A 12,500-nucleotide genomic window follows, 5' to 3' on the forward strand; every position below is an offset into this window, starting at 1 on the left:
TGTATCCGATTAAATCCAGGTATTGTGGACATTGCGTCTATCCCAGATTATTTTGAAATTGTCAGTTATTTACAAGGTTCTAAATAACGTAAGGCGTGACTTGGCGGCAATGTCAAGCCTCGAGTTTTTCCGAGCCTTGGCGAGTCACGTCGTTTGTAAGGCGTGACTTAAGGCAGCAATTTTGTATATAATTTATATTTTTATATGTATTTTCTACTATTATTCATTTTTATACACATATATAAGTCAAGGCGGCGTTTTGGTAAAACTTGGCGGCACATACAAGCCTTGGAGTCATGGCGCGCCATGACGAGCTTTTTAGAACCTTGGTTATTTATATTTATCCATATCAAATTCTCCAAAAAAAAAAAAAAAAAAAAACATTTTTGGCTGGCTCATTATCCATCAAATCCTATAGCAATGATGGAAATTCGATTCCATGAATCTTTGACTGGAATCTATGAGATAGGTGGAATTCAAATTTATACTTAATTTCAATTTAATTTAAATTGTCATTCTTAAGAGATGCAAATGGAACGGAACTGAGAAAACAGTACTAGAAACATAATTCTCCTGCTTAGTGCTTAGTCTTACTGAGTCAGTTTCTTATATTATATTATAATGTAAAACGGTATTGATATTCTAATATACTTGAATATTTAATACCATAAAACTAAAGGAATGTTGTATTGATGAACCCGGCGGATATAACTAATGTCTTTTTTTTTCTTTTATTTTTTATTGTCCTCCTGTCGTCAATTGACAGTTGACAGTATTATATATATATATATATATATATATATATATATATATATATATATATATATACTAGCCGTTTACCCGCGCTAAGCGCCGGGTGAGGATATTTTTTCTATAAATTATTGTATAGACGATTGGTTCTTTTACACAAATAGTTTGCTACATCTACGAGATTCCAGTGGGGGCATTAAATAAAACAATTAAAATAGCATGTTTTTCTGGGTTATGCTAAACATAATAAGTCAATTTGTTCAAGAGAGGTTATGATAAGAAGTGTCAAGTGAGATTCAAGTGGAAACATTAAATAAACCGGTTCATAATTTTTTAAAGTTGGTTACATTAAATAAACGTTATGAGAATTTATAAACTTAGATAGATAATATTTATCAAATGGTCTTTGGCATAATGTCTCAAGTATTGTGAGATTATTGTCTATAGTTAAAATAAAAAAATCTCTTTATCAAAGGGTTTTTAGCATAACCTCTTAAATGTTATGACATAATTGTTTATAGTTAAAATTAAAAATCTATTTATCTTAAATGTTATGACATAATTGTTTATAGTTAAAATTAAAAATCTATTTATCTAATGGGTTTTGGCATAATGTCTCAAGTGTTGTCAGATTATCGTCCATAGTTAAAATTAAAAATCACCATAACGATAAATTGTACATATTTAAAAATAAAAAAAATGTGTGAATTAATTCTAAAAAAGTTAAAAATATTTAAAGATTATTACTTTAATTTGGTAATTTTAAATATTTAATTTAAAACCTTTTCTATTAAAAAGAATTTCTTTTGTAAATGAGAAATAAAAAGTTTACCTTGACTATCTTTCTTCTGTCAAATACATTACAAATATATGATCTCAAAGTCGTACTTTGGCACGACTTGGAAATAGATTAAGATGACAATGAAAACTCTATGTTTAATTGTAAGCACCATCAAATTTTTAACCGGAAATAATGTCGATAAAAACATTAAAAACCTAAATATGCAAACTTATCATTTATTTTTCAACACATGCATATTTGTATCAAAAAGAAAAATATTGATGAAATCCTTGTTGAAAACAAACTGTCATTAACAACAATGAGAAGTCCATAAACCAATTGCCCTTACATATGTCCATTAACATGTTTTGCAATTTATTATATAAATAACACTAAACTCTAAGAAACCAAAGTTTATAACATTATGTAATCATTTTTAAAGTGTAGTTGCTAGTTTGTATTTTGTAGTAAAAATTACCGAAGTAAATATACATTAAATTTGGGTTCCTCGCATGATCCGAAAGGGGGATTACTTCCATATTTCAATCCACCAATTGAAGGTTAGAAGCGGCTCTAAAAATACAGCAACAACAACAAAGGAATAGCAACAATCATATAACCCAAAAACTCAACATAAGAGACACCAGGGGCAAAATGGTCAAAGTTTAAAGACAACAAGTAGAGTAACATCCTCCTTAATCATTACCAAAAAAAACTTTCGTTTCGGATAAATGACCACAAAACAATAATAACATATAATGTGTTTATGACTAAATGTAAGACATGCTAATTTATTTCCATTTTTTACCAATAATAGAATTGTAGTTGGCCGATTCCTTTAAAAAACTCTTATATCTTGGCTTGAAGAAACTCTGATATCTTGACACTCTGAAATCTTGAATCATGTAGGGATTTGCGCGATTCCTTTAAAAACTCGAAACCATCCAAAGCCTTTTAACTTTCACTCTTGTTTTAACAACCTACAAAATATAAAGAAAACTGAATAAAAATACTCAAGAAAGATTTTCAACCGCACCCTAATAAATTCCCATATAAAATTAAGTGAAGAAGATACCAATGAATGTTTGAGTAATCAGAAAAACACTCAATATTTCCAATCGTGGACACAAAAATTAAGTGACAGAGATAGAATTAACCTCGAATGCTAGCATATATATCATGTACATGACAAAATAATTCTTTAAATTTGGAATTCACATTGGAGTTAAAAATGGCAATACTGTACTTTCAGTTATTTGCATACAATAGCATCCTAGTTTTATTTTTATTTTTTTACAATTAGAAAAAAGAAAGTCAGAAGAAAAACATGAAACTACATTGATATATAATTTCTACAAGTATTCATGTAGTTTTGTTAACCGTTTATAAACTAATGCACATTCACCAAATACATCCCTGGTAAACATTTTCTTCATCTAAGTACTTACATCCTTCATTACATAAGGATCTTTGAATACATAAATAATTTCACTCACAGATTGATAAAAGCCAAAAAAACAATAGATATTTTGTTATAAAAGAGAGGTCTACCTGGCCAAATTGACCGTTAAAGCAATGAACTCCTGTAGCCATTATCTAGGATAAAAAGAGAACAAGTGAGAAATGATTTTATGAAAAAGGAAGCAACAACATTTCAAAGCCTTGAAATTTTAAGTTGCATACATTCAAGAATTGCATCAACAGATGGATGGATTAACTACCATCTGAAAAATGAAAGTAAATCAAAGTTAAAACGAATATAATGAGACATAGAGAATATGGAACAAAACATGGTAGTTCGTTCAAACAATGAAATTTGGTACACCTTATCGACAAATATTCCATCATCCAAGGATACTGTTGGCAATCTTCTTTTCCCCAATAATTATTGATATACAAATAAACATAAAAAACATCATAAATCTCAAATTAGTCTTTGAAAAGAAAAAAACAAATCTCAAATTAATCATGATTATGTTAGTTTTAGAATTAGGTTTACTAACCAAAGTAGATTGAAATTTACCAAAAAAAAAAACCCTTTCTCGAACCTCATATAATCTGAAATCGAATTATTATGTAGAAATATCATTTCATCAATGTCGTCAGAATAGATAAACAATATCATCTTTGAGAAGTATACCAATAAAAATTCAAGCTTGTACAACTCACTGTTGAAATTTAGGATTCGAAATCATAGGTTGTCTCCTATCTGCATAAATATCAAGATCAAGAGTGAGTTTGGGGATTAAAATCGAGATAGAGAGTAAGATTTAGGGCTCAAAATCATTCCAAGCACACACATAGTCAAAGAAAAGTGAAAATGAAAAGGTAACACAGAACAACTTAAATCAATATTTTCATTTCAGAAAAACCAAAAATCCAGCAAAAATGTTGACAAAAAAATTACTTTTGGGAGTACCTGATAGAACAAATCAAAGAGGTTTTCAGTTCTTGCTGATTTTATCTTACAACCAAAGAAACCTGAAAATGAAAAGGTAACAAACAAATGTCACAATTTATCATTAATAAAAAAAAAAAAAAAAAAAGTCGACCTTTTGGATCTAAGTTTAAGGCTTCCATCAGCCTTCACGTTTGTGGACATTGTTAACATAAACCACTGGCAATAAATAATCGCCAATCATCGACAACGAAGATGGAGAAAAACAGCTCCGATGGCTAAAAGAAACCCTAATATGAAATACCTGGTTGGTTGCAGGGTGAGGACAATGGTGTTGTCAGTGACGATGAGTGGTGGTGTCTGTAGATTAAGGGTTTAGAGAGAGACAGAGATAGATCATGGTGGGAGGAGAAGTGGTGCAAGAGAAGGCATCCCCTCCTTTTTATCTTTAACTCTTTCACCGGATAATATCTTATTTTTCTAGAATGCATAAAGTTGTTGTATATGGTGTTTTAATAGTAATATACCTGATACAGATTTCAACAAAAACGGACCATTGACATTGACATCAATATGTGTAACCACCTGCTAAAATTAAGATAAATGAAGTGGGGTATATGTCTTTCAAAAAAGAGGCATAATTTATGAAAATTGTAAATGAAGTATTTTTATAAAAATAGAGACGTCTAACCATACCATGTCTAAAAATACGATATTAACAAAAAGACCCATTTCAACTTGGCTAATACTGAAGAGAATGGTTTACCTCATCTGGTAGAAGAACCAATCCTTCTTTATTGCAAAACTCCACAATTGTCGCCTTCAAGAATACCCATCATTAGTTTAGTTCCCTTTCCCCTTTTTAGCTATATTTAAGTTTCAAATGACTGGGTCAAAGCTAGTAAAGCTATTACCTGAAGCAGGAAATTTTAATTAGAACCATATCTAAAATCAGTCACACACACATAAATTCAAATAAGCACATACACACAAAGCCAAATAGACAAACACATACATATAAAGAAAAATATGATTTCGGATGTTACACAAACATTTACATTTATCATTAGACTTACAGATCATAAAAGCCATTAGCTCATTCTTCCCCTGTCTCAAGCAAAAACCAATTAAAAAGCCTCAAAAACCACCCAAAAAATTCAAGAAACCAACCGGGTTTGCTTCCAATCGAGCATATATTAAAAAATGCTTATCTTGGACACCCTAACATTAGCAACCATGGAACATGAAAAAGGGAGAAAAAGCAGCAGGTTACATAACAGCATAAGAACAAAATATAGAGGATGAACAGGCTAGAATTTGTTGATTCTTACGCATATCTGAGAGGATAAAAAGAAAAGACAGATATCTCACCTGGAAATGATAATTACAGAAAAAATATGAGAGCTTACACAAACACACCTACACTTACAATAAACACATACACACAAATGTACATGGATTTGTTAAACAAAATCATATAGCTTAAAACTCAGTAAAAAAAAATAAAAAATAAAAATAGGAGAGCCTTACCTCCGTATGGACCTGTATTTGAAAACTTAAAAACCAAAAGAAAATAACCCAAAATGGGATGGTGTTAAAAACTACTTCTTATTTGGGGAAGCGGATAGAAGCTGAAATATGGGGAAAAACAACTAAAATAAGTAAAAACCCAAAGATCTGTATAATATAGTATAGATATAAAAGAAGGAGATGAGATACCTGTAGTTAGATTCACTCCCGTGAATCACATATAAGATCTGAGCTCGTCATTGCTCTGGGATGGTACAAACCCTAGGACTGGTTCCTAAGATAAAATACATTAAAAGACATCTTAAAAATTTCCATCTTTCAATTTAAACAAAATAAAAGGAAGCATAAATCACCACATAATCATGATAGAGACAAAGAAAAACAAATAGAATGAGTTTAAAGAAGATGATTTTTACCAGCATCCCAAGAACGCTACATGACCTGTAGACAACATATCTGCGATAGGAAGCAAGAGGAGAAACACTATGAGCATGTTAAATTAGGTCTGATTATAAGCAATAAAAATCCCAGAACTGAAACATCATTACCTTTCTCAAATAAGCCCTAAATCAACGGTCATCACTGTCACTGGGTTGAAGGAACAAAACATCGACATTTTTAGATGGCTTCATCTCCCTCGATGGTTACCAAGAAATTGTGTGCGTATGACGATTCTATACAGAGAGTGGTGAGGGATCTAGGGGTTTCAAAGAGAGAAGAAGTGCCGGTGCAATGGTGCTCCGGCGGTGGTGATGAGTGGTATGACGCCATGCTGGTGGTAGTGGGTTTACCAGACGATAGTTGGAAGAAAGAGGTCGGTTTAGAAACAACGCAAGAGTGGTGGTTAGGATTTTAGGAAACAAATTTGGGTGGGATACATGACAATATTGTGATAGTGTAGGGTTTTTGTAGCGGCGACCGATGAATTCAAATGACAAATCCAGGTCAAAAGCCGATATATTTTCCAAAAAAATTGCACACGGTTGGGTATGAAACCAAGCTTTCTTGACTTTTTCTAAGATTGACCCGATATGATCTATCTTATCTGCAATGCATAAAGTTATTAAAGTTATTGTAAATAGTGAAATAAGATTTGTACCTCTTAAAATAAGATTTGTACCTCTTAAAATTCACTCTTGATATGACTTTGATATGATTTAGGGCTCCATAAAATTCCCAAATCAGACTTTGGTAAATCGTTTTTTTTGCATCTCCTGCTCTACTTATTGAGAGGTACCGTATCTTGGATCCAATGCAAAACTCTTTCTGAATGAGAGAGATAAAGACTGTATAGTTTAATGGTAAAATTTGATTACCATTAACCCCCAGAAAAGTTAACGAGTTTTTCGGTTTGATTCATATCCTATTCATCTTCTAAATGTGTCCCTCGGCTGATTTATATTAAGTTAAGGTGGCCTTAGGCCTTATTCCCTATTGTATTTGTATTGTGTAGTGCTTTTTGATTTCCTAAAGGTGGCTATAGGCCCCTATGGTCCATTGGTGCCCCTATGGTCCAATGATTACGACCTCTCTCTTTCACGGAGAAAACGAGGGTTCAAGTCCCTCTAGGGGTATACCAATACCATAGGAGTAGGATTTTATCAAAAGTGAAATGTATTTGTCAAGTCCGCCTGGTAGACGAAAGGAAGTTGATTATGGAACGTTTAATTAGGCGTTGGTCGATGCCCGAGTGGTTAATGGGGACAGACTGTAAATTCGTTGACAATATGTTTACGCTGGTTCAAATCCAGCTCGGACCAAAAATTCGCCAATACACTATCAAATGGTAGAACCCACTTGTTCTTAAGAAATACCTGATAAGAGAGAATAAAAAATAAGCCAAATTTTCTGTTAGATCTTTTTTTATTTCCCTGGGATTGTAGTTCAATAGGCAAGAGCACCGCCCTGTCAAGGTGGACGTTGCGGGTTCGAGCCCCGTTAGTCCCGACGGATCCAATAAGTACATCAATTCACCTCTCCACTTTATGTGAAATGAAAGAAGGGACAGAGATCATAATTTAATTCCGAAGGGGTTTCCCCTCTTTTTTTTTCAGGATTCTGTCGAAGAAAGAACAAACACTAAACTAAAATAAAATGAAAATAACTAAAATAGTGAAGTTGATAGAATATTCCATCTTTTCTCCCGCGACTCCTCTTTCTCATACTTCTTTGTCTTCCAAATAAAATTAATCATTCAAATTTACAACCTAATTCCTCTCTTTTCCCACTTCGCTTGTATTTTTTGTTGGCGTTTTGTAGTTAATGGAAATGGAAACGGACGAGGATACTTCATTTGATGGTTCAATACGGAAGACCTAAGGTAGGTTATAGAAAAGAAAGAACATAAAAGAAGGATAAATAAAGGAATTTTTGATTGGTACGGGAATCCAATCTTGGATTCGGTATGGATAAAAGATCTTTGTATGTTATACTATTCAATTCTTGACGACGAATTAATTTAATAGCTCAGATATTGTTATTCATGATATTGATCTGATTCAAGATCATCGATAGGTAATGCATTTATTGAATTGACAGGTGAAAGATTTATCATCTCTAAGGGATTAAATCTCGAGTTATTGTGAAATAAAAAAAACGATGAGATTGAGATTATGGAAGTAAATATTCTTGCATTTATTGCTACTGCACTGTTCATTTTAGTTCCTACTGCTTTTCTACTTATCATTTACGTAAAAACAGTCAGTCAAAATAATTAATTACTTGAAATGAAACTTGACTTCTGAGTTCTTATCAATAGTTGAAGAAATCAAATAAAAAGAATTGTTTTTTTTGCGTTTTAAATGAAATCAACGGGCTATAATGAGCGGTATTCTATGAGATCCGAGAGTATGGTAAGAAATTTCTTACCATACTCTATATTAGTGTTATAGTAGTGTATAAAGTTGTACTTTACTTTCTAATAAAGTTATAGTAGTGTATAAAGTTGTACTTTACTTTCTAATAAAGTTAGGTATACTATATTAGCTTCTATCTTCAATATATGTAGTGATTAACCCATATATGGAATTAACGTAGGACCCAATTCTCTTTCTTTCTGAAATAATTGTTTTACTGTTATATAATACATTTCTCCACTAGAATCCAATTGAATTTTGAAATGAATAAATTTTGATTTGAAAATTATTTCAATTCAAATAAAAAATAAAAAATGCGTTGCAAAACGATCTATAAAAAAATTGATACAATTTCATTCCTAAACTAAATTAGTAGTCCTTCTAAAGTCCACTTCTTCCCCATACTACGAGTGAAAGGGAAAATGTAAAGACTACCATTAAAGCAGCCCAAGCGACACTTACTATATCCATGTCAATTATGTCCCTTATCTTTATGCTAGAAATACTCCATTATTGTATTGCTCACTAATAATATTAGAATCCATGGTCCAGAGTCAAAAAGGGATTCTGGCCGAACACTATTGATGAACCAATCAAATAAATCCATTTCTAAAAAATTCATATATGATTTCTAACCGGGAAAGACTAAACACAACTAAAATACACAATGACGCTACAAATGAATGTTACTAATGGAACATATAGTAATAAAAAAACATGGCCGATTCTTTGTTGCCCTTCAAAGTACAAATAGATCAATTGCTATCTATTACATACTTTTATTTCCTATTTGATCTAATCTGTACCCTTTCCTTTCCCGATTGTCTCTCTGAAGCAGTTGGGAGATAGTATATTATACTCTTGACGAGGGGTTTCAAAAAAAAAATTCACTTTTTCTGTAAAAAGGTAAATTATCCATCCAATCTCAATCTAATAGTGATTGAATGTCTAACACTCACAGATTCTCACGAGTCTATATATGTAGATACATAAAGGACTTTCCACAACTAGTTAGCCGGCGGCGGCTATGCCAATGAAATTCAAGACCCAATCAGTAGACATTAGTAGTAGAAGGGAATCGGGAAGTCTTGATTCAACCATTATAATATAATCTTTATTTGAATTTTAGATTGAAAGATTTCCAATCTTTTACAAAATTCCCAGAACAGATGTTTAGAATCAACCAAGTATCAACAATCGTCTTATCTGTTGGGTAAAATTTAGGTGATTTATATCAGCTGATAATAAATTTTGATTCGTTTGTTGATGAGGTGGCACCCGGATTTGAACCGGGGAAAAAGGATTTGAAGTCCCCCGCCTTACCACTCGGCCATGCCGCCAAAACGATACACAATAAGATAAAATTTTATGGGTTGGATTACTAAACTTTAGTTTATTGTACTTGCATCCCTTTTTTAATTTCATCCTTTTTTTTCTAAATTTATAAAAATTCTAAAAGAAACCCTTTTCCCCTTTTGTTTGACCACCCCTTCGATTGATTGTATAGTATCTCAAAACATAAAATGTCGAAAAACTTCCCCTCCCTTTTCTATTGAAAAATCAGATGTACATTTTCATTCAAAAAAGTCAAAATTTATGACAAAAAATTTATGACAAATGGGAACCATTAACTATTCGTTGACTGAGAATTCCTAAATGCTTCTTGGATTTGAATCTAAAATTGGGGTTGCCTAATGACATAAGAAACTACAAAATATACTTAATTGATTCTTAATCCTTTCAATTTCCATTATAACAAAAACGATAAGTATATGTAAACCCCACAATGGAAATTCTTACACAGATACCAAATTGGGTATCTTTTTTAGAGTATGTTTCCTATACCTATAAATATATGGAATTCGTTGGAACAAAAAAAGGCCCGGCTGGGTATTGACCGGGCCAGGCCCAAAAGGCACTTCGAACAAAATAAAAGCAAGAAGGTCTTCTTTATTTATCTTTCTATTTGGATCTTTGGAGCATCTAAATGGAATTGCCAATTATATAATAACGATAAAGAATGTGAAAGAAATACTTTCATTAATCCTTACTTGATGTGTAATGTAACATAGTAATTATCTTTTTCAATTGGGAGAGATGGCTGAGTGGACGAAAGCGGCGGATTGCTAATCCGTTGTACGAGTTATTCGTACCGAGGGTTCGAATCCCTCTCTTTCCGTTTCCGTTGATGACTTTCTATTTTCTTCTTTCAAATTTCACAAACCCCTTTTAAATGATTTTGTACTAGTTAAACGTATGGAATATGAATATATAAAATAAATTCTTAAGAAAATTGTAAATCAAGCAAGAAAAACGAAAATTTTATTTTATTCTTCACGTCCAGGATTACGTCATGGATCCTTGGATAGGAATCCAAAGATGAAGAGAGAAACAAAGAATATTACTACTGTGTAAACGAAAAGTTTGAGAGTAAGCATTACACAACCTCCAAGATCATTTTTTGAAAAAGAAAAACGAGAAAAGATAATAGATCCTCCATTTTTATATCACATATCCTATTTTGACACCAAGAAATGAATTCTAGAAATTGAAAAGAATGTTCAGAAATTCAACTGAAGTTTAAATTTGTAATAAGAGTCTTTGATTACCACAAATCATTTTCATACCCACAATTAGATATTCTAAGGGACCCTAACCTAATAAGGTCTTTCGCCGGAAAAAAGATTAGAATCGGGAAATGGGGCGAGCCAACGCTAGCCAAGAATTTCAATGTTTGAATTGAAGGTTCATACTCCCAGACTTATTTGATCTTATCAATTGTTATAAATTTTCTTGAATAAATCATGAATTTTCTAGGATAGTATTCAAGATCTTATCGAAAACTTACAACAGCTTGCCAAACAAAGGCTAAAAGAAAAAAGAATAGGGTATGACTAGCATACCATCTACGATTGGATTCAAAAAAGCATAGGCTTCGGGCAATTTGGCGAAGAAAAGACTACTCGGATAAAGGGCAGAATTAAGACAGATCAAACTAAAGATATTAAGCATAACAAACATTTTGTTCGTCGAGACAATTGCATTTTGATTGAGTTATTTATATAAGGAAAAATGAAGAAAGTAAGGTAGACAAAAAACTCCTTCTTTTTCCGCTCAATCGAAAATCCTCCAATTCTCAAAGGAGAATAGAAGAAATCATACTTTCATACAATATCTTAATTGAATTGTATGTAATGATCAATAAATTCAGTTGAATTCTAGATATACACATGTCAAAATCCTAGCATGAATCTATAATATATTCTATAAAGAAGAATAAAGAAGAAAGATTTTCTATAGATAGTTGGGCTGGAATTGACGAACACTTAATACCAATATTATTCTTTATTAGTATTAGTGTCCAATAACAATATAAATGGGGCGTAGCCAAGTGGTAAGGCAACGGGTTTTGCTCCCGCTATTCGGAGGTTCGAATCCTTCCATCCCAGAGCCTATCCATTGTATCTGAATACATCTTTTTTGTTCAACAAGGTTCTGTTTCAAGGTCTAATATTGGATAGAGTCTTATTCTTCTTTCTTTTTTATTTTTAATGATTCTTTTCGGAATCATATCTCAGTTTTTCACAAAATGAACTAAATCGAGTTCAAATGACATGCAAATGTAACTGACTCCTTTTTTGTGATCCAGATGGGGCATAGACCACAGTTGCAGAAAGATTACTTAACCTCAGGTTAAACAAAATATGAAAATACATATAAAACGAGGAAGTGCTTAGCCTATGGGTATGTATTGTTATCCTGTTTCAGTGACAATAGTCTTTCTATTTTTGTGAAAAAGAATTTGCATCCCTAAAATATTCAAATTCAAATATTTAACAATGATATTCTTTTTATTGTTCGATCTATTTAGCTTATTTGTTTTAAATCATTGACAATTCTATTCGAAAAGAAACAGAAATTCTTATTTCTTATGATAATCAAATGTAGGCTTTACTGTCAAAGTAAAACTTGACTCAAATAATGATGTCGAAGTAGGAAACTTTTTCAATTATCAAGATTTGTAATGATCCTTATGGGTTGAATCTTTGAGAAGTTGGAAATGGGTCAGTCTATCTTATTGATTGAGTCACTTGAACAGCCAGAGTCAAATAGAAAAAATAGCATGTCGTATCAATTAAGAGTTTCTGAGAATAATTTATTCCGACTCGGTACAAAATCTTCTTTA

General features: G+C 31.9%; 1 long non-coding RNA gene and 1 other non-coding gene across 25 annotated transcripts; one reads left to right on the forward strand and one right to left on the reverse strand.

Moving 5' to 3' along the window:
• Window positions 1-2,177: 2,177 nt before the first annotated feature.
• LOC145166736 (uncharacterized) lies at window positions 2,178-6,431 on the reverse strand. Of its 24 annotated transcripts, XR_013740687.1 has the most exons (16): window positions 6,008-6,431; window positions 5,876-5,915; window positions 5,649-5,733; window positions 5,460-5,560; window positions 5,006-5,348; window positions 4,696-4,843; window positions 4,457-4,514; window positions 4,234-4,289; window positions 4,084-4,148; window positions 3,951-4,012; window positions 3,672-3,740; window positions 3,535-3,589; window positions 3,357-3,399; window positions 3,215-3,255; window positions 3,083-3,127; window positions 2,178-2,511 (listed from the first exon to the last, which is right to left on the reverse strand). It is a non-coding gene; the product is annotated as an uncharacterized LOC145166736 (long non-coding RNA). The 24 variants fall into 24 exon arrangements; XR_013740688.1 differs by lacking the exon at window positions 4,234-4,289 and having other exon boundaries at window positions 4,084-4,233; XR_013740689.1 differs by lacking the exon at window positions 4,084-4,148.
• Window positions 6,432-10,405: 3,974 nt separating this feature from the next.
• TRNAS-GCU (transfer RNA serine (anticodon GCU)) lies at window positions 10,406-10,493 on the forward strand. The gene has a single exon. It is a non-coding gene; the product is annotated as a tRNA-Ser (tRNA).
• The last annotated feature ends 2,007 nt before the right edge of the window (window positions 10,494-12,500 follow it).

Source organism: Lactuca virosa, chromosome 3 (genome assembly GCF_052849685.1).
Source record: "Lactuca virosa cultivar CGN04683 chromosome 3, Lactuca_virosa_CGN04683_v6, whole genome shotgun sequence".
Classification (NCBI taxonomy): Eukaryota; Viridiplantae; Streptophyta; class Magnoliopsida; order Asterales; family Asteraceae; genus Lactuca; species Lactuca virosa.